The 19,261-nt window shown below is 41.9% G+C and overlaps 1 protein-coding gene across 1 annotated transcript in view; it reads right to left on the reverse strand.

Moving 5' to 3' along the window:
* Nucleotides 1–19,261, reverse strand: part of cacna1ab (calcium channel, voltage-dependent, P/Q type, alpha 1A subunit, b) — a 134,088-nt gene that overhangs the window by 113,550 nt on the left and 1,277 nt on the right. The gene's annotated exons all lie outside the window — the stretch shown is intronic.

A 19,261-nucleotide genomic window follows, 5' to 3' on the forward strand; every position in this document is an offset into this window, starting at 1 on the left:
TGTGCTTAAAAGGGAAACTACAGTTTTATACAGGATCAGTTCAGCTCTCACAAAAAGATGCTATCAAGCTGCATTATGGGAAGTGTAGGATCCAGTGTTACTGGAGCTTGAGACTTGACTACTCGTGGACTATTCACGGAAGTGCAATATTTAATTACTGTGCATTTATAAAACAAAAAGTACATTTTTCTTTGTTTCGGACCAAAATAAACCCTGCGATCAGATTCGTCTTCTGGGTTTTTCTTAAAATCGTATCCTGATCTCTCTGAGCCCTCGATGGCGATTCCAGCAAACTCACTGTTTAATCTGAGAAATGAAGTTTAAAGCGGACTTGAAAGAAACAACTGCTCTGCTATTTACATTACATTCTCAAATATCACGAGCTAGCTCATGTGGTTCTGTGAGGAATAATCAACACTAAGCGATTCCCCACTTATCTGGATCATTATGGAGGAATAATTTGCACCGTATTTTTTGGGGTTGTGCACAGTTTTCAAGCGACATCCTGGTATTTCTCCTTTCCAGACATCATTTATATGTGTGAGAGGAGCAGCTGGGTGATCCAAGAGGTTGTAGCTTCATAAATCTTCTATTAAAAACGTACACAGCTGAGATTTTCTTGACCTCTGACGAGACCAGCGGAGCACTTCAGATATCTCGGTACAGGAGAGCTCTGTGGTCGTGCCTGAAAACCTCCAGGTGTGAATGTGGAACTGTAGGAACATGAGGCAGGCGGGTGATAAAATAAAATTAAACACAGCCTGCGTGATCAGCAGAACTCTGCCCTGGATACACTACGGTTTGAAAAATGAAGGAACGTTTCTGGAGAAACACGAGATCAGCATGAAGAGGTGGACTCAAAAGTAGTGAAAGAGCTACTGTTACTACACAACTACTACTGTTACCTCCTCCAGCGGACCTAATATGACCTGTTATTACTGCTGCTGCTGCTGGTACTACTTTTACTTACTTATACAAACACTGTTACTGGGACTGAGATAGTCCTATCTGACTGTTAATATATGAAGAATTGAATCTGGTGTCGCCCAAATGAACCGTTTAACATGCCAACTCAAATTAAAATAAGAGATAAGCTGCTGACAGACAGACCGGGAAAGAAATATATATATCTCCAACTCTATTGATAGTGGTACTACCACTACAACTGGTACAACTACTACTGTATACTACAAATATTATCCAATAACAGAACAAAGACCTTAACACGATCTGTGGTCACTGAAAAAAACGAAACACTACAGAATCTGGTTCTTCACACAGCGGATGAACTGCAATTAATATTTCTCATTTCTCTTTGAAGGTGTGTGTGTGTGTTACACACATATATATATGTGCACCAGAGATTCTTGTCTTTTCATTATTTATGGTGGGAATGTATATTAGACTCATGAATACTTGCTAAATGATCAACACCACTTCAAGGCAAAGAGCTACGTAACCTCACAGTAACACAAATCCACACAACACGTTTTAAAAAGGTGCAATCATTTGTCCTCCGATCAATTATTTCATCATGAGTTAGACTGTTTAAAAGGGGAAGATTTCTGCAATGCAAAGCATATGACACTGCAAGATACTTCCAGCAAAATATAGTCACTGCATTAAGACCGAGTTACTTCAATAGCGTCTAAATGACACTTTTCCCGTTTTAAAACCAGCCGTTTTAGACGGGTGAAGTTACAGGTGCTGTTTTTTTTTTCATTAGACGTGGACGGTTATGTTAAGATACACGTAAGAACAAAATTACAATCATGTCTTGCTGGACAGGGACTGAGGTGGTCCGGTGATTTGGACCAGTTCGGCATGAAAGCCTTCGTTTTGGTCACAAAGATGCCATTTTGACTTTGAGAAAACAAGAAATTTGATTTTGTTTGGAATAGACTGCCAGCTTTGGACACACACACACACACACAAAACACTTACAAGGCTTCACTCATAATGCTGACTTGCTGTGTTTTACTGGACTCCATGTGGCGGATGAGAACAAGGAGCATTTATGTAACATTTGGTCACATGATGCTTCTTTGAACTTAAGAGCCTGTGTGTGTGTGTGTGCAGAGTATATTCAGGAAGCTCTCAATTCTCATGATCATTTGTGTGTGTGTGTGAGATGAAGAATAGTGGTGGTGGTGTGTGTGTGTGGGGGGGGGGTGGGGTTATGCAGACAGGCAGAGAGATATAGCGAGCTGATGTAGCGTCCAAGCTAATTAGAGGATTGCTCTTTTTTTGGCTCGTTCTCACGCCGACTCAACCTGTATTAATTGATTGGCTGGTTAATGGAAGTGGAGAGGAGGAAGAGGAGGAGGAGGAGGAGGAGGAGGAGTGTGCTGGTCTCAGCTAATGGGCCCGGCTCTGGTGTGTGGAGTAAGCATTCTAGTCAAAGAATCAGCACTAGAGGACAGATAGAAAGAAAGGAGGAAGAGAGGAGAGGAAGACCGAGATCAGGGACGGAGAAGCTGAAAGAGACTTTTTATATATTTTAATGAAGTGTGACAATACAGTATAATAGTACTGAATTATCTACAGCTATTATTAAAATCAATTATTATACATGTGATTACTTACATTTAGACATATCTATCTCTCTGGAGTGGTTTATGACAGCACTTGTGAAAGGGCAATGACCCCCCCCCCCCCCCACAAGAGACTGACTGAACAACATAAAAACACAACATCAGCTGTCTGCGAACACCACAGCAAAAGCGGTCACGGCATCGACAGGGAAGGGGTCAAAGGCCGGGAGTCAGTGGACGGCCAAAGAGTAATGGAGATGGACATTCACGCCCGACACGCAAGAGACCATATCACCAAAGCGGACCTACACTTACATCCCATAATCACAACTGGGTTGAATCTCCATGAGAACTGATCAAAATACTTGCACTGATGGAGACCGTGAGCTGCAGCTGAAGGCCGTGGACCTTGACCTTTCACGCCTATTTCATACAATGCGTCAGTGCTAACAGCTTTCACCAGTAAACCAAACCAAAGACGAAGGCCGAAAACTAGTTTGTACGACTCGTTGTCTGACCACCTACGAAGGCTTTCCTAGAGAAGTGATAGAGGCATCCATGGCGCTGCACTCGTTTTCATAGAAAAAGCAAAAGGCTGTACTTGTGTAAAGAATGAAACAAAAGCGTTTGAGTGGGGAAGTTTAAATCCTGCCTACTTTCTCACCTCTGAACACACTGTTTTCGAAGTATACTGACACCTTAACTATGATCATCACAGGGTGAAAGAGGCACAGGTAACATTTAGCTGTGAAATAAAACCCGTCAAGTTAAAGTTCAAGCCCATTTGGTTAACGTTACTCTGGGGAACGTTTTGCTCCGAATGTGGTGTGAAGAGAGTTCACACACGTTCGACATGTCAAGGTGTATATTTTGGGGAGGAAACCAATGAAAAAGACTAGAAAAGGGATCAGAAGTGGCAGAAATGTGTCTAAACTCAAACTTCTACAAAAGCTTACAATCTATTTGTCAGACCTGGCATATTAATATACATTACATGTTGAAATGATTCTGGGTTTTCACCAATATCAAACTATAATTCCATTATCTGAAACAATCTTCACTAATATGTTAGGGTTAGAGAGGAAGAGAGAGAGAGAGACAATCATTATTTTATCCACTGGTAAATATTCTGAGCAGTGTAAAGCAGTCTCTCCTAAAACCACCAGTAAATATAACACAATACTCCTCACAGGCTACTCCAAGATCCAGAATCTTTCAGGAGAAAACCCAGAACGCTCATTTGGGTGCAGCACAATATGTGGCAACCCGCCAGAGTCTGAGGGACGGCTACCGCAAAGGCAAGTCAAGCACGTCAAGCCCATATGTCTCAGGATGTCTAATACCCTCCGAGGGGCTGTAATAGTCATCCAGTTGGATAAACGTTAAATTTACAGGAGAATCAACCCAAATAAGACTGGTAAATATGCTCTGTTTGGTTAACTCTTTCACTGTGGGCATGATTTTATTACCACTTTAAAACAGTAATTTTTGGTTAATGTTTAAAATGACTCTGCAACAGAGCTGGAGCCGGTAAAGAGGTCTGCCGGAGAGTCAGCTAATTAGGGGAACGACAACCAGGCTAAAAAAAAATAGAGCTACCTGGGTGCAGAAACCTTCAGAAACGAGTAAAAGAAACCAAAAAAGTAACTTACCTCTTAACACAATTAGTGTATTTTCCTAAAATATTCTCCCATCATGCCCTTTTAGCAGACCTGCAGTCTGTTGTCAGTCTTCCTAAGATCCCTCATACTATTATCACTGTTACTACGGTTACTTTAGATGATGTATAACCGGAGGAAACATCATGATTAGTCATTTCTAAGAGGCCGTAGTGTGGGAACTGCTGCCCCTCACTGTGAGAGAGTGAATTATGACTCCCAATACTCCGACTGATTAAAGAGCACAGTCAGGACGCTGCTAAGATCCGCTAGTCTCTTTTTTTTTTTACCCTAATGCTTTTTCTCATTCGAAATCAGCTCTGTCATGTGGGTGAGACGGAGGGTTTAATAGGTTAATTTTTTAAAAGTATTTCATTAGAGAGGAGAACACAGGAGAAAGAACAGGCCGAATGTTAGTGGTCCACCATGACACACTGTAGATATTCTGTAACAGAAAGGGTGATGAGGCACTGCAGGAGAGGGAAGGATGAAAAGGTAGATGGATGAAGTTAGATAACCAAAGTGGGTCAGCTCAGCGTCCAGCTTGAATTAAGCATCTTAACACAGATGAATCGCGCACGTCGAGACGCTGAGAGATTCTGCTTCACTGCTCGGTAGTTTAATAAACAAAACAAAAGAAAATCACACAAGAAACCAAAACCTCACACACAGACTATTAAAAAACTGTTTCCATGAGGTTATCTTGAAGTTTAGATGCTATCTACAGTCTGGTTCTTCCCATATTCCAGTTACAGTGTTATTCATACACGTAAATGAGCTCTTTCCATGCATGTCTGACGCTGTGTCACTGAGTAACCCTGTGCTATGAATATGTTAAACCAATGAAACAATTAAATGCATATTCATGGCCACAGATGCAGCGTTCTACCTGCAAAAAAAAAAAAAGGTAGGACAAAGCAATGATGATAACTGTGCAATTTTTCTTTTCCTGACATAAAAGCGTACCCTCGGCTCTGTGGGAGTCCCAGTGCGCCCGGGAAAGAAGAGTCGTCTGTGCACATTTTAAGAAGCTGGTGTGCTCCGGCCCTTTTTCTGAAACTAAGGATGCAACAACCAAAAGGAGTAATCTGGTCATCACTGGTTAAACTCCCAAAACATTACATGGATTTAGCACATTATTTTTAATTCCTGTCAAAACATTTGAGCGAACAAAATCAAATCCAAGCGTGTCTGTCTGATTTATCACCCCAAATACAGACAGATAGTGTATATATATGCATATACAGTACTCCCTCTGTGGAGGCACCTTTTGTCTGAATGATTCCCACTTGTCACATTTGCAGGACAACAGTTTACTTTAATACAAAACCCACTTCACTAGTTAGACTTCTGCTGAGGTTGAAGTTAGGCAGGGCTGGATTCACATGAGGTCACCAAACTGATCAAGGTGTAAAATCTCCCACTCGAACAAGCGCAATAAAACTAATGAGGGCCAGACTGATGTCAATCAAGCACAAGTTAAGTTAAAGTTAAACTAAAACTTGTCTTGTTTCTATGACCTTTGGACTCACTATCATACCAGATTTTAGTGGTGGGAAAACTACACAAATAATACCTATTTTGCAGAAAAAAAACCCAAAAACTAATGAACACACACACATGTACCAGCAACCCAGAGCCTCTGACAGTGTTTTCTAATGTTAAATATCTTTCTTTTGCATGACAACTATGGTAAACTATGTATGTTAGCACTGATTGCAGGTCTGTGACGGGACACGAACACAAAGCCCATCCACACCCCCCCGACCACAATATCGTTATTTTCGACCTAACTATACGCACAGAAAAGGGCACACAACTGTCTGCATCGACAATGAACGTTTGCATTGGACATAAATTGTGCGTTGCAGATTCATCCAATATGAACGGCATTCCGAAAAGTTTTATTTACTTTGATTTAATTCACACACACGACTATCAGGTTCAATTCCAGACCTGGGGTCTGTTCAAGTAAAGCTAGACCAGGTGGGCTGGAGAGTAATGTGAGTGTTAGCCTATTTTTGGTCCTGTGTGTTGGACTGGACCTTCGCCTCTCCTGGTGGTTTCTGGTGGGACGGGCAACAGAAAAAGCATGGTAGCAAATAAAATAAATTAATGGTTGTTAAAGGCATTGTGAGCAAAGCCTGGAAGAAAATTAAACAAATAAAAATGAATAAATAAAACTCTTTTTTAATACTTTCTCTGACTACGGAGTAAGAGTGAAGAGGAAAGACAACAGGACAAAGACAATGACAGAAGGTAAAGATGGGGAATTAAGAAGGGGGTGAAAACCACGGGAGATGAAGAAGAGAGAAGGGCAAAAAAGAAACGAGAGATAAGGGAGACACATAAGAAATGTAGGGGGTTGGGAGACAAGTAACCAAAAGAGGACAAAAACAAAAAGGCGAGGAGCTAAAAATGTGATGAGAAACAGCTGAGAGGAAGAGGAAGAGAGGGTACGGTGGAGGAGGAGAGATGCAGAGGAGGCGGGAAATAAGGTCAGATAGGGAGTGAGCGAAGAGAGATAGAGAAATGACAAAAAGGAGCCGAGGAGAGGAGCGATCGAAAGGGGAAGATAAGGAGGTGGAGGAAGGTGAAAAGGAGGAGAGCGGGGACCGAGAGGGGAGATAGAGAGAGGGCGAGGAGGAGGAGGAGGAGGAGGAAGGGAGGGGAAGAGAACAGCCTGTTTTCTCTGTTCCCTCAGTAAACTCTGAACACACACCTCCTCAGTGTATATAAGTGTTTGTCTGCTTTCACATTCTCGGTACTGGAGGTGTGTTGTAAACTGCTGTTTAAGTGTGGGTCTGTGGATTTTACACACATATATATATATATATATATATATATATATATATCCTAAAGGAAATTCAGCAGCATCACCACACTGAAGGTCAACAAGGTAAGAAAAACAAACCGCTTTATTCGAAGGTAAAACAGAGTGAGCGCAGCTGAAATGTCGGTTAGAATCTCTCATTGCACAATGAAAACTGCGAGTGCGACGAACGACGGCACGGTATTTCAAAAGTTGAACCAGAAAGTCCACAACCGATTTAACATTGCACTCCTGTAACACTGTCAGACTCTATGAAAGAAGTGGACGTAGCCACCGTGACGTCACCCCCTGGTTTGTGGACTAACCTGAGGACCATGTGCACGCCTACCTGCACCTGCAACCTGACTGCACCTGGCTCCTGGCTACGCCGTGCTAAGTAGCTGCTAACAAAGCTAGCTTGTAAATGTACTTACCAGAAAAAATAAACAGCCGACTCCATAGAGTGTTTCTTAGTGCAACCGCTATCATGACTGACTGGTCGACGTGGTAGCGACTTTAGCGTCTATAAATTCATTTACAAAATGAACATCATGCTGAAAGTAGTGATTGGGACCATGAAGTAATTAGGAAAATGTTGTACTGAGAAGGAGTGTCATTTTCTCATAGACTTCTACACAATCTGACGTCTTTTCTCAGCCAGTCGCCCCCTGCTGGCCACTAGAAATAATGCAGGTGTAAGGCACTTTTCAGACCCGGAGGTTGGTGCTTTTAGCAGACCCTGTGTGTGTGTGTGTGTGTGTGTGTGTGTGTGGTAAGTAGACCAGGACACAGAGGTAAGCGAGGCAGTGATAAAGTGGATAAATCTGCTGCTCTCTTCTTCCTTCTGTTGCTTTCATCTGAACCTTTAGATCTACTTCTGTGACTGTGTGTGAGGGAGACAGAGCTGAATCTGGTTCAGTATATTTGTTTGTCCTGTTCCGTCTCGGCAGAACGAGCTTGCTAAATAAAAAGTGCATCTAAAGTTAAAACTACAACATGCAACTTATCTCCTCGGGACAGGAAGTTTCTAGACCTGAACTCCTCCTCCTCCTCTTCCTCCTCTGTTATACACAAAGTGAGACAAAGACAACGATAACCTCTACTGTCCTTTACTTATGAAGTGTGCAAATAATAAACTGAAACAAGAAGGATTTTTACATTAAACAAATCAAATGACCAAAACCTTAATCTATCACAGAGACACACCCAAACCTAAGCCAGAAAATTCTCACAGAAAATTTGGAGCTACAGAACTTTAAAAATCAGCAAATATGGTCCATATAAAAGAGTACTTTTTTATTGGACATCATACAAATCATAAAAACATGTTGAGCATATTTGCATGCATGGTAGGTACAATGCATGCATGTACAATAACCTGGAAGCAGCATGGTGAGTCACTGTATTTGGTCAACTACATTATTTGAGATTTGGGTTTGAGAGGAGGTCCAGTAAACATTTTGCAAATGGTAGATGCTAAACTTTTGAATTAGTCTTGTAGGTCTAAAATTAAACATTCAGTAACTTCGGGATGGGACAGCTTCAGGAATATATTCAGGTATTTGGACAATTTGGATTCTACAGAGTCTCAATGTGGGAAACGGTGCGCTGCAGCCAGAATTCATTTTAAGTAAGAAAACAGGTGGATTTTTACGTAAAACTGTAAAGCTGTAATGTTAAAAGCTATTTACCCTTCGAGGTCTCTGGCTATTTTGGCCATTTTCAAATACTTTGGATCTCGCTTTTATACACCACTCTAAAAAAATGCCAGTGTTTGGTATCTTTTTCTTCTGCACAACATCACCTGTATGACCTGGATTGTTTTTTCTTCACTTTGGCATAATGTACCAGCATGTTGGAGCCAAAAACACAAAACACATAATCGGATTTTTTGCTGTCAAAACCACAAACATGCTCAATGAAGCATTTTAAAGGCTGCAAACGTAACAAGTGAAAGATAAAATCTGCATACGTGTAAGCATGATTTATATATCAAATGTATATTGTCCTATCTGCGTTTTTACTTGGTCTATCAACATCAAACAAGAGCTAGCACAGAGTTTGAAGCCAGCGCTCGATAGAAGTCGACTGCGACTCTCAGTCTTGAACCCTTGATCACGCCGGCGTGATTGGTGACTTTTCTAGGTTAAACTCATTTACAAAGTCAATATATCACACAAGTATAATGCCAGTGTGTGTGTGTGCCATAAAATGTCCCCGGTGTAAAGGTTTCATTGAGAAAAAGCTGAGGCATGACGGGTGAGGCGGTGCCCTCACTAAATGGGAGTGGCTGGCAGCCGGCCAATCACAAAGAGGGGGGCGACCCTGAGTGACAGCTGGAGAGAGAGAGAGAGAGAGAGTATGAAGAGCTCTTAAGAAAAACAGCATGTCATCTAGCACGAATGATGCAGTCACCCTTGAACCAATCAGGACAGAGTACTCCCTCGTTCACTCATTCAATGTTCCCTTCATAAAACACTCACTGGTTTATTCTATAGGGAGCCGTAAACTTACGAACACTTGACTCGTCATAATTTCGCATCACCGCTGGCAGGTGTGCTGGTCACCTGAACAATGACGGCATGACTCACTTATTCAAATACGTAAAACCACCTACTGCGTTTGAAAGACGTGAAAGACTTTAAGCTTGTAGTTTTAGTTGTTTAAACTGGCCCAGACCTGAAACGGAAACATGTTGCCTTTCAATGCTGAAGTTTTGTTTATAAATGTTTTAGATAAAAAAGAGCAGTCAGTAATTCATGTGAAAGGCAACACTTTTAATTAAGCTTTGGTTCAGGACCGAGCCACGCGGTTTTCTTACAGCAGTACAGTTTAGGAGAACTTAACTTTGAATACTCCAGTAAGAAATTATTACAAAACTGTGGAATGGAAACACTTTGTTTTATCCCTTTGACATCAGAGTCCTGTGGAAGTTAACGCACGTGAGCTTCAGCTCCCCACACTAATAACATTAACGATGTCCCAGTAAACCATGACAGTGTGACAGTGAACCAGTATGCACAATAGCAGGACCCATCATTCATTGTATTATTCACACCAGTGTCTTGCCTGCCGTGACATGTTAAATGTCTTATTTAGAAGAAAATAGTAGACAAGGTTTCTGTGTGGAACATTAATGTTAGCACCCCCTACAGGCTAATCAGTGTAGCTGGGTGAATGCTAGAACACGACAGTGTGTTGCATTATTTAATTTTTTCAACAAACATTAGTCACTACAAAATCATTTAAGTATAATTGTATGAACTTGGATTTTTGGATGATCTCTTTTTTTGTCGCGTGGGATTCTCATCATGTTTAAGCTGCAGCTATTACGCTGGTAGAAAAGTGCACCATCTCACCAGCTGAACAATACATTCACATGTTGTTTTGTGAGATAATTAAACCCAGAAGGAGAGCTAATGAATTGCACTCGACTAATTGAGAGTGAGAGAAAAAAAAAAATCCAAATCCAAATCTCCACCACTGCCATTATTGCCATGCTGTGCAGCCCAACCCTAAACACACCACCGTCCAACGAAGCCCTCTCTCCAAGCAGAGGAATGGCTGTGTCATTACAGGAAGATAGCTGTGACTAAGACTATTAGCTAATTGATAGGCTGACTGTGTTGGCCACAGCTGCGGCTGGCCGTCCGGGCTGACACAACAAAACAAACACACCCAGCTTCTGCAATAATCACTTCAGACTCCCACAAAATACTTGTAAAGTTTCTTTTGGGCGAAAAAACAAAAAAAAAAAAAGATTCAAGAGATTCTGACTGAGGATTTTTTCAAAATATGAAGGCGTCTAATAGCAATGGTATAGTCGACCAAGCAGCCCCCTCCTCCCACCAACCCTCGCTGGGCTAGAAGCCTAAACCCTCCACTGCCGAGCCCATGGTTTCGACTTCCACTGTAATAGTATATAAAGTGGAAATAGGAATTTATTTCAGAGCACTGTGCTCATACTCTACCTTCCATCAGATGAGCGTAAATATAGTAAGCAGGCCGCTGTCTTGTTAAAAGAATAACCAACGCAGGGATCAAACCAGTGATGATTCTGTCCCTATTACCACCTCTACCTGGCATCTCCACTGTCTCAGGGCCACCGATGATTTGTCATCATGATTACGAATCCCGGTTTTTAACTCTCGTTTCGTTTTCCCGACATAATACAACTTACGTGGACATTTTAAACAGATGAACTACATATTTGGTGTTACATGTAATTCTGCCCCTCGTCTTAATATATAATCATACCCACCGGGGGTCTGGGACAGAAAATGACCGGGCCTGTTCTGACTTCACTCGGTGGTCCCGTGAGTTTGCGGAGTTTGAAAGGAACAAGCAATACGAGTTGCTATATATGTATAGTTCTACTTTTTCATGGGTTAAGTGTTTTAATACAGCATGACAGTGTGTACTGATGCATGAAGTACATGTATTTCCCTATGCGTGGTTTTGGAAGAGGATATTTGTTTAAACTGCTGCCTTGTGCACAGCTCACTCCTCAGAGAGAACAAAGACGCTCCCAGTGGATTTCTCCTCATTAAAACAAAGGACGAATCAATGATTTCTAAACCTGGTATTTAAAAAGGAATTTGCTGAGCAGTCAGTGTGTTTGTGCAGAAAACATTTACAGTCTCTGCTGCACACATATTTACATCTGAAATCTCCCCACTATTTACATATGTGGTCCACCGATGGTGGAAACTGTGAGAATAACGGCAAAGGTTTCTTTGTGGTCGACTCTGTAACAATTAAGTTGTAAAGCAAACGTACCACTTATGAAATGTCTGTTGAGGGTAAACTGTTGAGAATAACTACCAGGAACACCCAAAGTCATGATGACAGTAGTATCAGGTGATGGTGGTAGTGTGGTGGTTTGTGTTAATGACATCTGGGCAGTCCTCTACTGACACTCTGTGGTCACATGAGGTACAGCAGATACCCACACACACACATACTGTCCTCAAGTACAGTTTGAGGTACTTGTACTTGTAGTTTCTCCTACTGTATACTTCATCTCCACTACCATACAGAGGCAAATATTGTACTCTTTACTGCACCACATTTATTTAATAATTTTAGTTGCTGTGCAGATTTAGATTAATAATACAAAATATAATCAACAAATAAATGATGACGTATTATTATCAGTTAAGATAAGACTGTATTGATTGATATTCAGCTACCCAGCAGTATATAAAGTAGTTAAAATTGCACTGCACGCACATTTGTTATTCCATATTTTAAAAGACAACGTATAGACTCTGCTGGTGCTGAAAGCAGTCGGGTTCAGAAAATGAATCTAGACCTGCATGTATTTGTGTCTGCTGGCACCTAGTGGTCACACAAACTACTGCATCCACCTAAAAGATTAGCGTATGTATGTGTGCACCATCACTACCAATGTCTCCTCTCTTCACTGATGCTTCTGTCTCCGTCCTCAGTCTCCACTCATCACTCCCTCATTCTTCATCAACACCATCTCAGTCCATATTTGACCTCCTCCTCCTCTGGAGTCCTCCATCTCTTCGTCTTAAATCTTTCCGTCTTCACCTTCACACATTTCCTGTGCTTTTCTCTCCGCTTGATGACTCTAATTTTAAGTCCAGTGTCTGTAATCGCAGTGACCTCTCCTGAAGCAAAAGGACATGTTTTTAACCTGGAAGTGCAAACTGGTGTAATTACTGATCACAGAATATGTGACTCTTGGATAAAAGGCAATGTGATCTACCAATATGTTTATCATGGCAGAGGTGAGAATTATGGAAGTATTAAATGTAAGTATCTTTTCCAGTTTGTTCAGGCTGCATTCAGCACTTCCTAAGTTATTAAATGCACAGCTTACAAGATGTGACAGAGGGAAAAGTGCAAAATATTGAATAAAATGCACTCATAACATTAGGGTTCGGAAGAAGCTAACAATAAATAAAAACTTCATCAATCTAACAGCACAAAAATGGCACACTATTTCACCTTAAATACAAGCAGCCGAGTTGGAAAAGCCATTCATGTCAGCCTCCTGGTTGTAAGTCAGAAACAGCAGGACTTTCTGACAGCTACTTATCTCGCACTGGGTGAGAGATCTAGAGGGGTGTCGACAAAGCAGTAACAAAATAACTGTCCGTTACAGCTGAATAAAACGCCGTAATAGCGCTGACACAATCCATTCTGCTAATTTAGTTTAGCGCTCTGAATCGCAACTCACAAAAGTAGCTCATTTTATTATGCTTCGGTTGCTAAGAGCGCTCATTGTATTGCAAGAGCAGATAGGGAAAATGAGTGCAATATGTTGTCAGCGAACATGTTCAGGATTAACATTTTGAGACATTTCATTACGTTTGCCGTTGCAATTTAGCAGTAATTTCTAGGAGACAGGGATGCAAATGTAATGATCATGAACGCACCTCACTGCGCTGATCTAGAAATGAGTTTACTTTTGAACTTGAATCGACCAGATAAACTTGATTTTACTTTATAACTTACTTTTCTGATTGAATGTAGCCAGTATCAGTGCAGAGTGAAGAATACTACAGTTGTGTTAATAAACCCCAGACAGCATGTTTGAATGGAGGTGGGTGCATGAGACCAAAACATGAAACCAAACAACCTTGGGTGAAAAAAAAAAAAAAGATGTCATCAGTCTGCTTCATGGGCATACAGTCTCATCGATTTCTCACTAAAAACAGCAATGAATAGTTGCTGCTAATCAGAATACTAATTCTCAGACTGATATGAAAGAAGAGGGGGGAGATGACAGAGAGACAGAAGGGCAGACGAGGGAGGGAGGGAGGGAGGGAGGGAGGGAGAGTGGTGTGTATGGACAAAAGAGGGAACGAGAAAAGGAAGGATGGAAAAAGGTTAAGTGGAAAGGAAGGAGGGGAGGATGACAAGGAATAAATGAATGAACGGGAGGTAAAAGGGAAGAGACGAAAGATATAAGAGGAGGGGAGGAGAGGGCTGATGGGTGAGAGGGAAGGAGAGGTGGAGGGAGGATAAATATTAAAATGAATGATGTGCACTCTCCAGGCAGAAGTGCAGCTGGCAGCAGAGTGGCGTCGCCAAGCCAGCAAAACAAACTGACTGATGCTGGCAGTAATACAACACAACAGACTCAGAGTCACTGAGGGAGAGACAGAGAGACAGACGTGGGGTGAGGAACATTTTACTTAGAATATGTCTCCAGCTGCCTCTCACACAGTCCTGCCTCCAAGACGTTTAACATTTATATGGTTTTGTCAAATACACAGACAGTGTTGTGTTACATACGTTAGGGAGGTGGTCAAGGGGGGATGGCGGGAATGTGACACTCATTGGTGCCAATTGTCTAAATGTCGTTTTGCAAAAGGATATTCTTCAAAGATAACGGTGAGCTCAAGAGAGGGAAAAAAAAAGGGCTGCAAACATGCGTCTGTCCCTAAAGGAAAGGTGTTGACCTGTCAAAGTCAAAACCAGTTCTTTAAAAAGGTCTCATGTAGAAACGCATAAAAGGTTTTTGGCGTAACTTCCACATTGTTCCCCTACACGTGACTGTGTAGTTTGCTTTTGTGCAGGTTGGACAATGAGAAATGATGGAGTTCAAATTATTCTGCAAATAATCAACAACTGGAATTTGTCATATAAATCAAAACATTTGAAATGATATATAATCAGACGTGAACAGAAGTCTAATATTCGGAAAGTACAGACCTTCGACGGTGTTCAGCAAACACTCAGTTAAGCAAGTTAAAGAGCAACGACAAATTCAGCATATCAGTGTGAGGTAGAGCCGAGCCTTCAGAGTCTGTGGATGTTTACTTGTTACGACCTGTCTGAACGTCCGACTGCTCGGGGCTTTGTCTGCACAGCCTGCGACACCCTCGATTCGGAGGAGGAAAAACTCCCCAAAAAGCTCTTTTAACAGAAAACAGAAGAGAAAAAACAATGGAAGAAACCTCAGAAAGAGCATCTCCTCTTGGTGGCAGACATGTGCAGAACAGACCAACACAGTTAAGTCAGTGTCTCTCGCTCTCTCTCTCTCTCGTGGTCTGACACTATTTAAATTAATGAAAAAGAGGAAGTGTGTTCTGTCTGATCACACCACCACACACACACACAGAGTGATTTGTGGGTGTGGGTGTGTGTGTTGGTGGCGTGGGGGTGACAGATTTTGGCAAGAAGTTGTAGCTTTTTGGCGTGAGGGCACTGCAAATGGCTGCCACCTCCCTCTGAGGAGAAAGAGGAGGCGAGACATAAAAAAAAGAGGAGGAGGAGAGAGACGGACAGAGAAGACGAAGAAAAAGAGAAAAAAAGGATTTGCTTTGGTGAATTTTGTCACTATACTTTCGTTCATTTAAATCAGAATGGACAGGCACAAAAAACAGGCCTTTTTTTCCACATCATATAATTTTCAACTTAAAAATCAACACAATCGTTTAAATCATTCAAATAAACAGGCAACCAACAAATGAATAGCCTCTCCTCTCCGTCACTGAGCTGTCAGCATGATCGCGGGCGAGCTGGAGGAGACAGCTGATTTGATTAGCCGTGATTGATGTCGACCACAGCATGTGCACCACCCCAGGTGTCTTTGCTTACGAAGCGGCTAAAAATCTGGTTCTCTTGTCCAGTTGTGCTACTGCTGTGAAAAAAAAATAAACCTAGTGTTAAAGTAAATGACCACTATACAACCAGTCTTTCCACTTGAAGCACGCAGAACTGTTAATTGTCATTGCTGTTAATTCATCCAATGAGAACAAACATACCAGTAACACTTATTTCTCCTCACTGGAACAGGCCTACGCACTTTCACTGGTTAACAGCAATGTCAACCAGGAAATGGCAGATTGATACAGGTGGTTTATTTCAACATGAACGAGGCAGAGGTCCGTGGTGGTTTTGGATCATTTACCGTCACGAGAAAGAATCATCTCTCGCTTCAACATGCTTCCACGGCTCGCTAAGTGAACGCATGAGGCGGTCACCTCTTCCCTCTGACCCTGCCTTTGCCTATTTTTGCCTCATGTTTTCCAAACCACAGGCTTTCTCAGCTTACCGTGACCTTCAGCAATGTCACAGCCTAAAAAACGCATCTGCAGTAACTGAATGCTGGTGGCAGCAAAGAGGTTAAAGAAACACGAGCACGACCAGGACAGTGTCTGGTTTGACTTTCAAGGCCGAGCTTAGGAAAATAAACCAGGGTGCAGAAGTCGAACGAGGTGCTGCTTCTCGCTTCCACAGCAACCTACGATTAAAATGGTCAAGTCTTTTCGTCTTTTATGGAGCCCCAAAACAACAGCAAATCAATAAATAATATTGTTAGAGTGGAAAAATAAATATAAAGTGTTGGATTTTTTACTTTAACCTCCAATCAGTTGGTAAAAATAGCAAAAAGCCGCATTGTTCTACGGATGGCAATGTCCTCCACTTTGGTCCCGACTGAAACATCTCCCCAGAGGACGACTCCTAATGATCCTGGAGATCCCCTGACTCTTCCTCTGGCGCCACCAGCAGGTCAAAGCTTTCACTTGTGAAATATCATGTGCAATATTTCAGCATCTACGAGGCACAAACGTTTGTACAGATATTCGTGGTATCCTAATGACTGATTGGTGATCCACTGACTTTAAAAAGAAAAATGGATGTCTTAGAATATTAGAAGTATTACACAAACTCACATGTTTGACCTGATGATGGCGCTAGATGAACAAACAGTGCCTTCGTGTTGCCGGTGAGGACAGTCTCCAGACAGACCCTCAGTCTAAAAGTCTCCCCAGTCTGTTACCCTGACGCACACACACCTCTCCGAAACTGTAAGAGCCCACAGGGCGCACTGCAGAACAACATGAATTGTTGAATAGAGCACTGGGGCTGATTTTTATTTCCACCTGTTTCGGATTTTTACTGACAGTGAAAACAGTGTGTTGTATATTCGCAGTCTTGGCACTGAACCGCCAACTCAGAATCATAAAAGCTCACATCACTGCAGACGCCACAGTCACCGTAACACTGTGATTTCTTACTCTTATCATTTATGTTAGTAGGACATCACACTACAGAATTGTCTTACTGTGTAATAACTTGTTATATTTTCTCATTACATCATATATATTATAATCTGTATACAGTTTTCTTACCTTGCTTTGTTTTATTTGAGTGTTTCTTGTGCGGCTGTAATAATTAAGATGAGGGAGGGAAATTAAGTAACTAATATGTTCTTTTGTTATTGCATTGATTTTTTTTTTTAATCATTTTTTGGCAACATATGAAATCTCCGTGTTCTGCCAATAATGAACTCTCTGAACTGAGCTGGTGCCAGAGACAGCAGAGACAGCAGGGACAGCAGAGACAGCAGAGACAGCAGAGACAGCAGAGACAGCAGAGACAGGTGAAGCAGCAGAAGCCGTAAACATGCTCTCAATCACAATTAGAAGGGAATAATGGCAGAGGACAGACGGGCTGCGGCAGCTATTGGTCCTGTTGCAGAATATGCCGTTTGGGTGTGATCAACGAGTCGGTATTGGACTACTTTAGGGACCGGAGGGGGGGCATTAAAAGAGAGGGAGTGACAGAAATGGGGAGAGAGGGACAGTCACACAGGACCAGAGGGTGATAAAATCTATCTAACCTATCTGCAGTCTTTCCACCCATAGGTCTACTGCATGACAGGGTAAGTGGGGTTTTAACCTGTCATGTCTAATAAAAATCAGCTTAGCCCCCCCCCCCCCCAGGCTTCGCTGACACACCTGCTCTGATCTGCAACTGGGTCAGCAGCTGTCTGCCTGTCCGTCTTTCTGCTTGTTTGTCTGTCAAAAAGAAACCCGAACAAAGCAACATAAAGTCCCTTTCTGCCTCCGTTACAGAGCCCGGGACCCGGCAGGCTGGAGGACCGGCGGCTGGAAAGAGAGTCAACTCAACGTTTAGAGCAACTGTTCTGTTCTGTGGCATCACGAGTGAGGAGTCTGCTTGTTCTCGTTGCAGCCAAACTCCCTTTCATGTCACTGATTACTTCCTCTTCTCTGTTTGAAGTTGTGTTAGTCAGTCACGTCAGCTGCTGTACAGTTTGATTGCCAGAAGAAACCTGCAGACTCTCGGTCTTCTGTGACTCACTATTGAGAGATACTGCACAAAAAAGCTCACTTCCATTCAATATGTATTTATAGACGCTGTAATGGGACAACTTTTTGGTTTAGTTTCAACAAAGTAAATCTAAAACCTTGAAATACACTGGTTTCACTACATGATACAGAAAATAAGATTAGAAAAAGTCTGCGCGACAGACTCGTTCAAACCAAATTGAATTCTTAAATGCTGTTTCCAGACTTTTCTTGCCTAGCTGGCAACAGTCTCGACATAATGTGATTATCAAATCCACAAATACAGCTTGTGTTGTTAAAGAAAACATTCTCTTCCTAAGCTGTCTGTCAGAGACGTACAATCAATGAAGACACGAGGCTATTGATTTTCTGAGTTGTTTGAATCACTTTTGTACTTAAAGCTCTTGCACAATTTGGACACGATGTATTGATCTTGCAATGAATCTTATTGCTTCCAAGTCTTAGGCCAAATTACCCCCCCGGGTTGGAAAGTTTAGCTCCGTTCTCCGTCCTTGGATTGAAATGAAGAACCAAAGAGCACACGCTGAAAAAGGCCTTCTGTTGAGGAAAAGCCTTAAAGTGTTGGTTTATCCAATCGGAACCGACTTGTCTCCATTTGCTCCTTCATCACACCTGCAAACTCGCCAGATTTGGATAAAACTACAATTAGCAGGGTTCATCAATCCACCACATTATATTTTTGGGTAATTTCCAAATGTGACCATTTGTCATTGTCATGGTCTTTGGAGAATGTTTCCCGAAACATATTACAAAGTTTGATTGATGCAACTGCATTTTTGTCTGTTTGGAGCTGGTTTGAAAACTCACATATCAAAGCGGCTTTTATAGCTGGATCTGCAAACTCACATGACCCTCCGTTTGCAGCAGTTACTTCCAGTTGAAAGCAGTTCCTTTTTCCATGAAGACTTTGTCTACACCCTGTATTTGATAATTATAGGATGAACTGGGATCTTGTTAGGACTGCTAGATCCCAGATATGATTACCGCAATCAGTGTTGAACAATAGTGGTTATGTTTTACGGCTCTTCCCCCGTCTCTAGGTAACCTGTGCAGAGCCGTGTGTTAGGTAGGTAACAGATAAGCTGAATGAGCTTTGCACATATGAGATTTGAGGCGTGCATTTAATGAATAATGTCTCTGTGGGAAACAGGTGGAGGA

The sequence above is a fragment of the Enoplosus armatus genome, chromosome 2 (genome assembly GCF_043641665.1).
Source record: "Enoplosus armatus isolate fEnoArm2 chromosome 2, fEnoArm2.hap1, whole genome shotgun sequence".
NCBI classification, from domain to species: domain Eukaryota; kingdom Metazoa; phylum Chordata; class Actinopteri; order Centrarchiformes; family Enoplosidae; genus Enoplosus; species Enoplosus armatus.